The sequence below is a fragment of the Equus quagga genome, chromosome 8 (assembly GCF_021613505.1).
Source record: "Equus quagga isolate Etosha38 chromosome 8, UCLA_HA_Equagga_1.0, whole genome shotgun sequence".
NCBI lineage: Eukaryota > Metazoa > Chordata > Mammalia > Perissodactyla > Equidae > Equus > Equus quagga.
The window spans coordinates 48,162,496-48,178,414 of NC_060274.1; the positions used below are offsets into that span (position 1 = coordinate 48,162,496).

The 15,919-nt window shown below is 37.7% G+C and overlaps 1 pseudogene; it reads right to left on the reverse strand.

Annotated features, from left to right (window-relative positions):
* Positions 1-344: 344 nt before the first annotated feature.
* LOC124243305 (shugoshin 1-like) lies at positions 345-14,720 on the reverse strand (annotated as a pseudogene).
* Positions 14,721-15,919: the final 1,199 nt, after the last annotated feature.

The following is a 15,919-nucleotide window of genomic DNA, read 5'->3' on the forward strand; positions in this document are numbered from 1 at the left end:
CTCAAAATTTTGTCTGCCCATTTTTCTCCAGTTGCGTTGTTAAAAACTCAACTCAAACTATCACTGGAGCATCATTGGCGCACTCAGGGACAAGAAGTCTCACCCATATCTGATTTAGACAATATTCGGGTGAGACTTTGGACTATTCTGAAATGAGTTAAGACCTTTGAGACTACTCAGATGGAATGAATGTATCTGCACATGAGAAGGACATAAATTGTAGGGGTAGAATGCTGTGGATTGAATTGTGTCCTTGAAAAATTCTTATACTGAAGTCCTAATCCCTGATGAGACTGTATTTGGAGATAGGGTCTACAAGGAGGTAATTAAGGTTAAATGAAATTCTAAAAGTGGAGCCTTGATTTCATAGGATTAGTGTCCTTATTAGAAGAGGAACCGAAGAGGTAGCTCTCGCTCTTGCTCTGCATGTGCACAAAGAAGAGGCCACATGAGCACACGGTGAGGGCAGCCACCTACAAGCCCAGAGAATAGGCCTCAAAAATAACCTTGATCTTGGACTTCCAGCCTCCAGACCTATGAGAAAATAAGTCTCTCTTTTTTATGTTGTTCAGCCTGTGGTATTTTATTGTGACAGTCTGACCTGGTTAATGCAGATTTTAGGAGACATCCATTTCCTATGTCCCTGTCCTTACCTAATACCATATCCCTATATTAATATTGTTCTTCAGGATACTAAATTGCTCATGGATCTTCAAGTAAGTCTTTGTGTTTTTAAACTACTCTATTTTTCTGGAATTAGCCTTTTTCACTTTTTCTTCTTAATCAATAATTACTGATCCATTAAGATTAAGCTACAGTTTCTTCCCTAGTATAAAGCCAGTTAGTCACTCTCCCTTATATTTTTTTTTTTTTGAGGAAGATCAGCCCTGAGCTAACTACTGCCAATCTTCCTTTTTTTGCTGAGGACGAGTGGCCCTGAGCTAACATCCATACCCATCTTCCTCTATGTTATACGTGGGACACCTACCACAGCATGGCTTTTTGCCAATTGGTGCCATGTCCACATCCACGATGTGAACTGGCGAACCCCAGGCTGCCAAGAAGCAGAATGTGTGCATTTAAACACTACGCCACTGGGCCAGCATCTGCCTTGTATTTTGTAATTGAATCTACTGAACACTAGAGATGGATTTCTTTACTTACAGGCCTCTTTTCTTTCTGTTAGACTATGAGCTAATTGCCAAAGTTTGCTCTGAAACTAAACAGACCTATACTCAAATTCTGACTTCATAGTTGATTATCCCTCTAAAGAAACTCTCCAAATAAGTTGAATATTATAACTAACTTATTAAGTTAACATAAATTTTTATTGAGATCACACATTCATGTCAACATATTTGGTGTTAATATGGTTGTCATCATTTTATTAGTAAAACACAGGGTTTGACATATATTGACTTGGCAATAATTGTTGCAGTAATTGTTTACTGCAAGAATGAACAAATGAGCAAATTAATCAAGAAGTGGAAACAATGATAAAAACAGCTAGAAAAAAGAAAGAAAGCGACTATAAACAAGAAAGTAGAAGTGACCCTTAAGAGAAACAGAAAGCATGGTCTCAGATCTGTGATGGTCAGTAGCTGAGTTCTGAAATAAATTTTTGTACTGTGCCATAAAACATTTGGCCATTTTTTTCCAAAAGTCAAATGCAAGTGGTAGCTTTTGCGATAATGCCTGTAACTTGTTATTATTGCATTCTATATCCCTCCCTGTCTGTATTATACTTTCCTGAAATTTATTTTCCTTCACTAATTTAAAAACACAGTGAAGATTCCAGTCAGTACTTAAAATGGATTGTGTTCTGTAATTAAAAACAGGTGAACATTTCAAGAAAATGAAGTCGAGGCAAATTTTGGCTGATAGAACAGACAGAAAGTGGCATTTTTATGTTTTGTTTTTTTTTCCAAAATATAGCAAAAGAGCCTGAACCAATAGAGTTCTTTATTTACCTGACAAGAAATCCACTTAAACTTTCAGTGATAGAAGATTCATTTACAAATCTATGTATGATGGAATATTTTACAGTCTTTCCTTCCATGCTTTTGAAAATGTTTAGTAATTTTTCCTTCTTCCTGGAACTATTAGCTGACATCTTAAATCTAGCTTACTTTCCTCTTACACTTATTTGTAACATAGCACTTATCACACTGCATTTCACTTGATGAGTGTGATGGTTCCACTATCCCCTTCTCTGTATGTTGCTGGTTAGCGTGGGCTACACAGAGATTTCGCAGCTAAATTTGAAGACTGCAGATAAAACAGCAGCTATATTGTGGTGCACACATGCTATTGTTGACCTGCTGGCTCACCTCATTGACAAGCTTCAGTAGCCAGCCCTTCAACAGTTCCATTTTTCCCTGGCAACTTTTTCAGTGTCTCCGACTCTTGGGACAATTGTGTGCATTTAACTCTATGCTAAAAGGCTTTGTGTTCTGCAGAACACCCATACCACCAAAGTCAGAGGAAAAAGAACTTGCACAAGTTTTGGTTCATCCTTTTGGGCTCCAGCTCATGCTTGTGAGTCCCAGCTTTCCCAGAGAAAGTCCCAGTTCTTACATTCCCCTACTTTACATCTTTATATCCATCTTCCCATCCCAACTGTCTGGCCTGTAAGCTTCAAGCTCCAGCATCAGATGTGAAGACAATGGCCTTAGACACGCTGTTCCCACAGTTTCACAGGCCAAATTTCTGTAACAAATCCCTTCATAGATATATATAAATCTCCAAGTATATGTAATGTATGTATGTACATAACCATACATATATATGTGTGTGTTATACATATAGACCCCCCACATACATAAATATACACATGTAATGTATATTTATCAGAGAAGCAGAACCACTATACATTTATAACTATATATTTATATATGCATATATAACCATTATAAATATATCCATATATCTGTACCTATAGTAGTTCTGCTTCTCTGATACAAGTCAAAATTAGCCACTTGCATTCATTCATTGGACTATAAGCTGCTGAAAGCAAGGATTTGAAGGGACTGTGTTGAAGCTTTTTAGCACCAGCGACAGACACATCACCTAACATAAAGTAGATGTTACATAAAATAAAACATAACAGAATATTTTATATTTCAACATATATTTTGAAACCAAAGACTAAATAAATGAAGGGAAAATTCCCAAGGCAAATTTCTCACAAAATAATGTAAAGTTATATAAATAGAATATAAAAATAAATTAAAAGATTGAAGTGTCTATAGGACAATTCATTGTTTATGTAGCCTTGTGATATGTGGAGCTTGACTTTAGGGCACAGTCAGTACCAAGATGTAGGTGTATAAATTATTAAAATACACATGGTCATGGAATCTATGGACACAAAAATTTTTTACAGTGAGGATAATTGAGCTTTAGGGACTGAAACTTGGGGATAGTCAATTTCTAGAGACAGACGGAAGAAGACAATCCCAAAAGTAGACTTAGGATGAGTCAGAGAGGTTGTTGGAGAAATAAGTAAAAAAAAAATGTTCAATGAAAGTCAAGAGAGGGAAGAGTGTTAAGAATGAGGGAGAGGTTAACAGCTTTAACTATGGCGAAAGAACAAATGAAATAAACATGGAGGCGTTTCCATTTGGCACAATTTTATGCTTAGCAAGAAGCATTTCATTGGGATGTGACAGCAGAATCCAGATTATATTGGTTTATTGCGTGAATTATCAGTGAGTCATTGAAGACGTTATGTAGACCAGCTCTTCAAGAAATACATTTTTACAAGGAAGGAAAGAGATAATATGACATTCTGCAGTGCACAGTCAGGGAAATTTATTGCTGTATTTTTAAGATTGAAAACAGGTTAGAACATCTATTTATGTGCTAAGTAAAGGTAAAGAGATAAATTGAAGATGTTAACATAAGGAAGAGCAGAAACATTCCATAGAGGAAGGTCCCAGAAGAGGCTGGAAGTGAATTATAAAATGTTGAGGTATTAGGAAGCTAAAGAATAAAATTTCCTACCTTAATGTCACCACTCTAAGCAAATGATTAAACTTAGCTTCTTAAAACCTTCTTAAATGTAAAAACTGACATTCTGTAACTTTTGATGTAATCCAATAAGAAATATTCACCATTGCTATATAGTGGCTTAATCTAACCCTGAGTAAACCATCAGAAAAATGTAGAATGTGGGGCATTCTACAAGTTGCTTGGCCTGCACTCTCCATAACAATTGATGTTATAAAAAACAACGTGACCAACTTACTAACTAAATAACTAATGAAATAAATGTGAAGGGATTGCTCTTCACTGAAAGAACCTAAGAAACATAATAACCCCATGCAATGTCTAACCTCGATCTGGTCCTGGAATAAATATGTTATTTAAAAGACTATGATATATATTTTAAAACAACTGCATACATTTGAATTTGGATTGTATATTTATTAGGTGACCCAATAAAAACTTCATTGTTTTTAGACCCAATCACGGTTCTGTGGTCAGTAGAACATACTTACCCTTAGAGAAGAATGCTGAGTTCTGGAGGAGCGATATCTCATCATATAGAGAGGCAGGGGGCGAGAGACTCAGCAAATGTGGCAAAACACTAACAGCTGGTAAATCTTGATGAAAAATATAATGATGTTCATTGTACTATTTGTTTAACTTTTCTGTAAATGTTTAAGCTTTCAAAATAAATTAATCTTTTCCCTTTCTGAGTTCTGACACTAAGAGAGGAAGGTGTATATCCGTATTTGAAAATTTACCTACTCGCCAAAATTCCTTTTTAATCTCAAAATCAATATTTGTGACATTTTCATGGTCATTTGCTCACATGCACAGAGCAGTGAAAAATTTGAGTCACCAAACATGCACGTTTCCAGCTGAGGTTGAAGAAGACAGCAGCCTACGTTTGTGTATCAGCTCTCATGCAGTATAAATATATCCTTTTTCGGTCTATTTAGTGCCACATTTTAAAAATTTTTGTGTTTTTTGTTGACTATTTTGCTGTTTAAACTGCCCCCAAACATAGTGCTGAATACTCTAGCATTCCTAAACATAAGAAGGCCGTGGCGTTCTTTATGGAGAAAATACATGTATTGGATAAGCTTCTTTTAGGCGTGAATTACAGTGCTGTTGGCAGTGAACTGAGTGTTAATGAATCAACAATATATAACAAATAAGGTGTCCTTACATAGAAATACACATAAAACAAGGTTATGTATTGATGAGTTAATGAAAATGTTGTGACCAGAAAGAGGCTTACAGGAACATAACCCTATATTTCCTTTAGGAGTAATGGTCAGTATTCACTAATCTTGTTTGCAAGTGTTTGCAAGACTTTATAGAACATAATTATAATTTTCATGAATAGCAAGAATCAACTGTATATGCAAATAAACATGGCTGCAGAATTGCAACCAAAAGGACTTACTATTCACCAGAATTAGATTTTTATCCATGCATTCACTTTACCTCCACATCCCACTTCACCCCCAATAAAGAAACAAAGAGGAAATGACAAGGGCAGAGCTTGTTCCAGTAAACTGACCACAGAGTGCAGAGAAAACTGTGAAACAGGCTTCCCCAGCAAGTCTTCAGAGGGGATGCCCATGGGAGTGAGGAGGTTGTTGCTCCAACTGATGCCCTTCTGGCGGGGAATGCAGGTCAGGGAAGCACAGCAGCCTCCCCCTAACCCAGTGCTTTCAGGAGGAACATTTCTTCTGCAAGAGGGAGACTTGTGGGATAGTACAGGATTATAAGCATAGTTCTAAGCAAGGAGAATAGGTGGGTACAGCCATAGGTGGCAGGCCACAGGGGTTGCTAACTTGTGGACACAGCTACAATCCACATGGTTCCTTCCTGAACCTCAATGACGTGCTGGCCAGACAAAAACAGACAAAGTGAATGAACCACCCGGGGCTGGCTGGCTGCAGCTTAGAGGCCCCGGAGAGCCTGCAGTGTCCACATGGACACCTTTAAGATCAGATGTCAGGAGGTCCTGGAGCTTCTGCTTGAATCCTGGGCTTCCTCTGTGAGATCAGAGACATGGTTCTCCAAGACCTAGAGACAGGAAGTGTCCCTTCACGGGACCTCTTAGCTATTGCCTTGACAACAGTGCAATTCAACAGATTTATCTCCATGGTACTTTTTCATGATAAGCATTTCTAGGGAAGAGTTTTTACCACAGGTGTCTGCCCTGTGTGCAGATGCATCCGTGAAGGAATTGGTTCCAAGGATGTCTCGTGCTCCCCTCCTTGGTGTGGGGATCTTTCAAGGACAGAAAACATTGGGTTTTACTCTCCATGAGACTATTCATGTTTGTATATGCTTTGGGCAGAAAGACTGTCGTAGGCTTGGCTTTAGGCTTAGATATTTAATGAAAAAATCTTATTTGCTTTTAAGAGAAACATTTAATCTACAAAGTTCACTCTGCAGGAGGAGGTGACATGCCTCTGGTTGTGTCAGGTAATCCGTGTTCAGGGTCCATCATATATTAACAGCTGGCTACTCTAGGCATAGGCTGTTCCTCGATACATAAGAATTTTAAATAATTTATTCAGAATATGCTTTCCCTGGCTCTCCACTCACCATTTCAGTTTGTTATATTTAGGTCCTGTGAAATATACATTAATGAAATGAGCAAGTCACATTTGGACCTTCCAGCATGGAAAGAAACAAAAGCTTGGGATTCAAAAATATTAGTATAAGTAATCTTCTGTAAAAGAGATTTAAAGTTTATTGTCACCCCCCACTCCCCACACCATCACCCTTTACCTTATCAGAAACTTACATGGAGACGAGCAGGACTGACCAAACCATCCCCCAGCAGGGGCTTCTTTAGGCCTGCAGGTAACCTGCCAGGGTCCACCAGCCTTGAGGAGAAGTCTACTGAAGAAGTTCTAGGAGAGGCTTTCTTCCTTAATAAAAGAATTGTCCAAACGACACATCTGTCTTCTTCCCAGGCACCTCTGTGCATGCCACGAATTTCCAGACCTCCCTGTGTCTAAGAAGAAGACACCTCCAGATTAGGATGCAGAGCAGAGGGACTGGGCACACTTGGCTCCTGTGTGCATCAGCCCCGGGGCTCCCCACTTCTGGATCTTGGGGTACATGACTAAAGGAACTCTCATGATGATGCTTCTTGTGATTGGGTTTTCCAGCACTTGCAGCTGAAAGCAGCTGTAAAATGCAGACTTGTTTTTTGTGAGAAGCAACAAAAGTAAATCAGGCAAGAACAGAAAACATTTTATTTGCACATTCTCCTAATTTCACAGATAACATTAGGTTGAGACACTATCTCAGGTAACAGAGAGAAGGCGTTATATTTCTAAACTTCCTGGTCAGAAGCTTCTTATTACAATCTCTCTCACATATCTTGTAAAAGTGATCATATGCAATGCTTTGACAATAAATGTTAAAAGTCTATTATAGGAATAGGTTGAAGTGTATGTGTGTGTGTGTGTCTGTATAAACCAAAGATAGAAGAAATATTTATTTTCACAAAGAAGATGAAAGTTATAGCTAAAGAGGGAAAAGTGTGTCGAAAAATAGTGGTCAGCAAACAGGAGAAAATGTTTTTCAAGCACAGAGATGAGGAGAAGCCATTCACAGAAGCATTCGTGCAGCAAAGCTTCACGTCGAAGTTTCAGATTTTTAAACACAGCTTTTGTTATAAAAGAATTTTTAATACTTGAGTTATTACTACACTTTACAGGGATTCATCATTTTTTTTGGTTAACTCAACTTAGATTTCCGTTTTATTTTCTTTTCATTCTCTCTGTTCCCTGAATGTTTTAAAATATTTTACCATTCTTTCTTTTCATCACATGTGAAGATTCCCTTTGTATTTAGGATCTGCTCTTTTGAAAACTTTCTTTCTTCCTTTTCTTCTTCTCTGTGCTACGTATCAGAGACAAAATGCTGCCTGCCTGCAAAACCCCAATGTGAGATTTTTATATATGGGTATGAGAGAGTTCTTCAAAATTCATCTTCCCATCTACTGTTCATATTTCTCAGAATAGAAGAGAGGATCACATTAAACTCTGCTTTCTGGCCTTGTTTGGACATTATTTGAAATGAAAATGCTAGGAATTTCAGGTCCTGAAATTCATTAAATAATGAAGTTCGAGTAGGAATACAAGGAAAATTATTTTTTTCTTTCCAATGATTTATGCATAATATATTAATTCACAAAAATTATAAAATGCTCTTATAAAATCCATCTTTAATTTTTGAGCGTCACCTAAGATCAGTGTATCTTCCCTGTGACTAAGGATGGAATTCCCCACCTCGGCTCCTACTCAGGTATTTGTTCCTTTTGCTTTTTGAGAATTCTTTTATATTAAACCTGTAATAGCAACTGATAAAATAATTTTGCTTATTATTTATAAGATTCGTAAACTTTTATTGGCATCAAAATGTCATTCCATGAATGATTTCATTCATTGTTACATTTTGTGATTTAAATACTATTTAATGCTACTGTGCTACTATGTTTGATTCTCAAACCCACACATTAACAATTAATTTTTATGTTATTTTGTATTGTTTTCCATTATTAACATATACGAGTCTTTTTTTCTTAATCATTTTGTAAATTCTTAATAGGGACCATGGCAGTTATGTGTGGAGTCAAATTCTCAGGCAGAAATTCATCAAGGAAAACTTGAAAAGTTCCCTCTCACTCCTTTCCAGAGATGTGGACCTTGTGGCAGACTCTGTCTAGAATTTATACAAACATGATTTTGTTGGTTTGTTTGTTTCTTGGGACTTATTTTACACTAAGGTCATAAATATGTGTGCACATGTATGTATGTGTACATGTGTGTGTTTTTATTTGTGTTTTCACCTTGCCTAGTTATACAACTGGGAAGAGGCTGAGATGAACGGAAATGGGAAGAGCCAGTGTCAAGGCCAGGTTCTTGTCTCCTTAGATGCCCTGCCTGATGTGTTAGTGGAATAATAGAATATAGAGTCAAAGCCAAATGGAAAGCAAGTCAGTCATTGAAAGTCCTTCTAGAAACCAATGATGTTGTGAGGTCATTTGATAGAGTAATCTGGAGATACCAAATATTTAAATGCTAATTTTCTTTAATGAAATATTTTTCTCCCTTAATTATATTGCTATTAATATAGAGAATTTTGCCAATAGAAATGATCCTAAATTTACTGGGTACATATTTGATCTGCTCTTTTTACTGAATTAAAATAAAAACTTTTGTTAGCATTATACATAGAACTTTTGGTGCACTTATGGCTGGAAATCTGGTTGTAGTTTTTGTAAAAGTACATCTGAGAATGAGAATTTCTTATTAAAAAACAGAAATAGACTGCAAGAGGTAGAGTTTTCATTATCTAGTATATGGTAATCTTCCTGGAGAAAATTCTCTAGTCTATTTTATTTTTTCCTAAATGTGCTTCTTTATTTATCTTAATTCAACTTATATTCTTAATTTTTTAAAGCTTTACTTTTTAAATTGAGATATGATTGGCACATAACATTGTACTAGTTTTAGGTATACAACATCATGATTTGATATATTTACGTATTGTAAAATGATTAGCACAATAACTGTAGTTAGCATCTATGACTATTCATTGGGTGGCATTTAGGTGAGGAGGGAGCAAAAATCAGGTGTAATCCTTACTTTCAAAGATCTAAATTCTGTACTATTCTAGTGAGTACAGTAAAATAACACATGCCATCATAAAAAAACTTCCTCAGGTTAGTCTTATTAATAAAATGAACAGAGGCATACTTGGCCTAAAATTATAATTGATTTGCTCCTTCAAGCAGTTTGTTCAAATGGATCTATTGGGAATTTTGTTTGGTTATTGTCATTCATCCATTTATCTATTTCACATTTATAGTGTATTTATTATGGCTCATGTGCCTCAGTAAAGGTCATTTCTTCACCCTTCCCAATGTTGCGAATGAACAAGTAATCCCGTGGCTTGCTCCCAGGGGTGCATTGTGCCTTCTTTATAATCATTGTAGGGGTGACAATGAGAGTGCAAAGAACAATGTTAGGACAGTTTCTTTTCTCCCCATCTTAGAGTCAACCATGGGTCTGAAAGATACCCAGAAAAACAAAAAGAAACACAACTCAGATACGGGGAACAGTTTGGTGCTTCCTGAGGTGTTGGGGGTGGGAGGTGGACAAAATGGGTGAAAGGGGACAAAAGGTACAAATGTCCAGTTATAAAATGACTAAGTCTTGGAGATATAATGTACAGCATGGTGACTATAGTCAACAATACTGTATTGCACCTTTGAAAGTAGCTAGGACAGTGGATCTTGAAAATTCTCATCACAAGAAAAAAATTTATAACTATGAATGGTGATCGATCTTAGCTGGAATTATTGTGCTGATGATTTCACAGTGCATACAAATATTATATCTTTACATTGTACACTTGAAACTAATATAATAAAAAAAAAGTATAGGTCAGTTATGCCTCAGTTAACAAACAAACAAGGCTTGCCAAAGTGTCCATGCTTCTACGGAAAGGAATGAGAGAGAACTTTTCAAGTTCTGCTTTTTATACTGATACAACAATTTATCTGATTCTTTAGATGAGTCTCTATTTATATATCACATAACATAACAACAGCAAAAGCTTATCAGAGGTCTAAGGGAGGAAGCTGAAATGCAATCTAGAGAGAAGAAAAGGCAGAATGAGATGGGAGGAGTCAGGAGCGGGGCTTGGACCCCACAGTCCAGCAATGGATCTCAGAATGGAAGCTACAGGCAGGAGGTGGCAACTTTTCCCATGTGGTGGACCATGATCTATAGGTGTTTTTTTTTTTTTTTAATCTCATACAAAACTATATTGCCCTTTTTTTCCTTTTGAGTTTATTTTTCCTTCTTCTCCCCAAAGCCCCCCAGTACATAGCTGTATATATTTTTAGTTGTGAGTCCTTCTAGTTGTGAGATGTGGGACACCACCTCAGCACGGCCCGAGGAGAGGTGCCATGTCTGGGCCCAGTATCCAAACCGGCAAAACCCTGGGCCACTGCAGAGGAGCGTGCCAACTTAACCACTCCGCCATGGTGCCACCCCCTATATTGCCTTTTAAAAATGAACAAACTATGGTTGCTTTAAAGTTTAAAAAGAGATATACAAATGTAGCTTCAAACTTTCTAAACTGAATCCCTTCTCATTGGTTGATCAAAAACTTTACATAAAACAAATCCAAAAGCCCTTGGCAAACACATGTTTCATATTTGAAATCTGTACCTAAATCAGGGATCTCTCCTGAAGGTCTTGATATAATTTGCAAATTTTGCTAAGGCTTCACTTTGAACAATGAACACTTAGATCTTGGGATTCAGAGCTAGTCATTTACTAGTTCCCAAGTCTGAGCTCAGTTCTCTAATCATGATCTCTGTTGTGGACTGAATGTTTTTTCCCTCCAAAATTTCTATGTTGAAGCCCTAACTCCAATCATAGCTGTATTTGGTATAGGGAAGTAACGAAGGTTAAGTGAGTTTATAAGGGTCAGGCTCTGATCCAAAAGGATTAATGTCCTTATAAGAAGAGACATCAGAGATGCCTACCCACCCAACCCCCACTCAGGGAGCACACGCACCAAGCAAAGGCTTCTGAGGACAGAGCAAGGAGGTGGCTGCCTGCAGGCTAGGAAGAGTGTTCTCACCAAAAACTGAGTAGGCCAGCACCTTGATCTGGGACTTCCAGCCTCCAGAACTGTGAGAAATAAATTTGTGTTGTTTAAGCCACTCAGTCTGTGGTATTTTGTTATGGCAGACCAAGATGACTAACAATCTCATACACATTTTGTCTGAGAAGTCAAATGAAACAATGGTATGAGGGGTCTGCTAACAACTTAGAGTGTGCCATACTGGGAATACCAAGGGCTCACTTTACTCAACTATGGTAAAGAGTCTCAAAGATCCTCAACCTGTCTTGAAAAATCATTCACTCAGGTATCCCCTGCTTAAGAGAAAAATAAGGATGTCAAAAACTTGTAATTAAAACAATCTTCATTTTAATAATCATTATTGCTTTCCAAAACAGTGGTATAAGATGAATTTCAACTAAAATTAGGTGTTTGGGGCATTATAAGAAATCCAAATTATTACGGTGCTTATGACAGTTTTATATATTCAAAAGCAAAATAGGCCTAAACTTATTAAAGGTTTTTTAAAAACCATGATTTAACTATATCTTTGAAGAAATGTTCATCATCTATAGAGTTCTGTCAAGAGAATATTCTATGGCAATAATGTGACCCACTTGCACACTCTCACAGAACCTCTCTTTTTTTTTTTTTTCTGAGGAAGATTGTCACCGAGCTAACATCTGTGGCCAATCTTCCTCTTTTTGCTGGAGGAAAATTGTTGCTGAACTAACATCTGTGCCAATCTTCCTCTATTTTGTATGTGGGATGCCTCTCTATCATGGCTAGACAAGCGGTGTGTAATTCCATGTCTAGGATCCAAACCTGTGAATCCTGGGCCACTCAGAAAGAGTGTACAAACAATCACTACTCCACCAGGCCAGCCCCCACACAGAACCTCTCTGAGAAATGGTGGGGGGTACATAGGATGAATTCCAATGACATCCAACAAAGGCTTCATGGTATTCACTTTTTTTTTTAAAGAACTGTGTTTAATGTTACTTTCTTTTTCTGCTGGAAAATAGAATTCAAGAAACACAAATCTACAGAAGGATCCCCTCTTCTCTGTTTCAATGCTAGTGTGTCTTCCGTATAGTTTGTGCTGGCTGTGCACCTATTCTTAGGCAAAGACACTACTGGGCTTTCTTTATTCTTTTTTGGAAGAACAAAAGCAGTTTTCTGATTTTCACACAGGAGAGAAGGACACATTGGTAATAGCCTTCGGGCTCAGGTGAGGTGATTGGTGAATATTCGGTGGTGCTCCAGCAGGAATTTTTTGGCTTGGAATCCTCCATCTCTTTTTGTTAGTTTATATTCAGACAGACAGATCTCTCTCGTTTCTGTAAAATATGTCTAGAGCACTGAGCTGAGACCACGTCCTGGGCAGCACAATGGCCTCTCCATAGATGTGAGTCATGCTCAGAGACAGTCTGAACACCAAATGTTTTAAACTGAAGGAATCGAAATATCTCAAGTGGTTTGCTAAAGTCATTGCCTCACAGCTTCTGGGATTTGCCAAGCAAAGCAACTAGTGCCTATCTTGAAAAGGATATGCCTAAGTAATTTCTGATGCTTTTGACATAGAACATTGCAGTTATTTCACTAGGAAAGTTTCTAGGGTTTTATTGAGATGTTGTAGAATAGGCATTATGGACAAATAAGATCAAATATACTGATTTGCTAATTAGCCTTTGAATTTCTCCCAATGAAATTTCTTTTTAGTCTGTCTCTGTTTCTAATTTATGCATTTTTACATTTTCAATACTGACAACACAGAGAAGTCTGAGTCTTTTAAAAAGGTTACAAGTCACCTATGTGATCCTATAGGGTCCTGTAGAAAGCTTCTGATGGACGCCACTGGCCAGGGCTCCCTCAGTCACTCCCAGTCTCCTGTTTGGGAGATTGGGTTTCTATGTGATTTGCTGGTGAGATTTTGAATGTACTTGCAAGTGTTTTTAGAAGGCAAATAGAGGTCACCAGAATCACTTCCAGAACGACCTGATTCACACATGCTCATTTCGGACGTATTGTTGCTTTCTTCTCTTTTAAAATCCTTGCTCATTTTATTTTGCCTGAAAAGAGTGAGATGAACATCCACTGTCAAATTGAAACCATAACCTTTGCTTGAACTGATAGATACACCCAATTTTTTTTTGGAAATAGTGTTTTTTTTTTTTAATTTTCACTTTTTCTCCTGCTATGCCTTGATATAGACCAATATTTCCTCCTCCTGGTAGCTTTTGTTTCCTCTTTTTCTTCCTTGTAAATCTCTACACTTAGTTCTAGTTTGTTCAGATTTAGACTCTAAAATCATCTCTTTTCATAATCCTTCCTGGGAACATTAGCTTTGGGGATAAGTTAATTTGGTCCTTGCTTCATTGACAAACATTTTCTTCTACATTTTCAGGCACATATATGTTTACCAGAAAACCTGCATATCTAGATTTTACTAATTCAGAAGATTCCCCTGCCAAATAATTGATTTCAAAGGTACGCAATGTAGCACATTTCCATATCCATTTCTTTAAACTGAGGGAGACAGATTCAGTTCTAGGTGAGACATTATTGGTAGGTTTGCCTTCACCTGAACTAGACGTCTTGCGAATGAGCAAATATTTGCTTTTCTATTTGCTTTTATTTGCAATGATTCTCCTTGTCCTGGAAGGCCAGCTTCCTGAAGAAGAACCTGTAAATACTTCTCAAATAAATTCTTGGAGTTGTCATCACTGCTGGAGTCCATTGCAGAGTCCTTTCCATCATGCCTCCCTGGGTCCAAACAGGTTATTCTGTGTGCTGTGAAGTAAGTTTTTCTTTCAACACACATAGCTGACGTGAGAGGTAGTAACAATATCTTCTCAATGGTATAACGTTATCTTGTGCTTCTCACGCTTTGGATTTTTTTTCCTAAAACTAAAACCAACATTCTTTTGTCCTGGCGAGTTTTCAGCAGCTTAGGGGTGTTGGTGATATTTTGGCATGGTACAGCTATGAAAGACTTGCACTTGCCAGTCTGTCAAATTCTTATTTCTCTTCTCTTTCATTTGTTTCTTTGTGTCTTCTACACTGTACCAAAGGACTTTGTAAGGTCCCATTCTTTGGCTCTCCTCCTCACATTCCAAGGCTCTGCAAGACTAACAGCCCTGGGCCCTCCACATCTGTGGCTCCCTCTCCCTGCTGCGACTTCTGGCATTTGAATTGTCCTCTGCAATCACGCGTTGGTTTCTTGGGAGGCTGCAGACCTCTGGACATTCAATGCAGTGTTCCTGATTCCTGGTAAAGGATGAAAAGAGAAGTATTAACAGTACTTTGGCTCACCACATATTATTACCAACACTGTAAATTAGATTTAGGGAGATTTTCTGATAACACATCCATGAGCTAGCTAGTTGAGAGAGAGAGAGAAAGGGAGAGAAAAAGGAGGAAAGGAAGGAAACAAGGAGGGCTGATACTTTTGGAAAAAATTTTAAAAGATGGTGCAAGACACTGAGATTAAAAAGTCTTTACATGATTTTAAATCAAGCTACCACCTGGGATAGCAGGCTGGGAGAGAGAAAGGATGTTAAGTGTTTGCACATCAGCGCTGCATACAGCACCGTAAGACCCACTCTCCTCTGTTCCTACCGTGAGTTCACATTCCTGTATTGGACAGGCCCTACTTATGCCTGCCCCACAGGTATGCTTTTTTCTGAGAGTCTTCTGAGATTGAGATTCTGAGCTTTTTCATCATTAACTCCTACTTTTGATCATATGTGGCATATCAAAGTAAAGTAACCTAGCTCTGCCCTCACGTTACATAAAGACTAAAGAAATAGGACTCTCTCTCTCTCTCAGACCATCTGGTTAAGGAAAGAAATTGTACCAATTTTCTTATAGCAGCAGGATCCATATTCTTTTAGTCAATATCTAGTCCCTTACCCTTAAAATTTTCCAATTTCTCTTTTGGTAGCAGATGTGATTCTTTGAAAAGGGGAGGTTATTTGAGATGTACGGTTCACCTAATTCCTGAAACTCAGCGTGGACTCACTGTAATTTCCAAATCAGCTTTTAGTGCTCAGTGTAGGTAGCACAGAAGGAAAAACCAGGTCACTGAAGCAGAATCATGACTATTGCCCTACCTGCTCTTTGAACTTGCCTGTGCTCTTTGAAAATATTCAGGAAGCTCCATGTGCTGGAATTATTGAAAATCAGCAGGATTGTCACACGTGCACCCTTGGAAGAAAAACAATAAGATGCAATGCTTTTGTGGTCATGTGCCTGGCTTTTTATTTCAATGGAAAATAAAGCCTCTTCT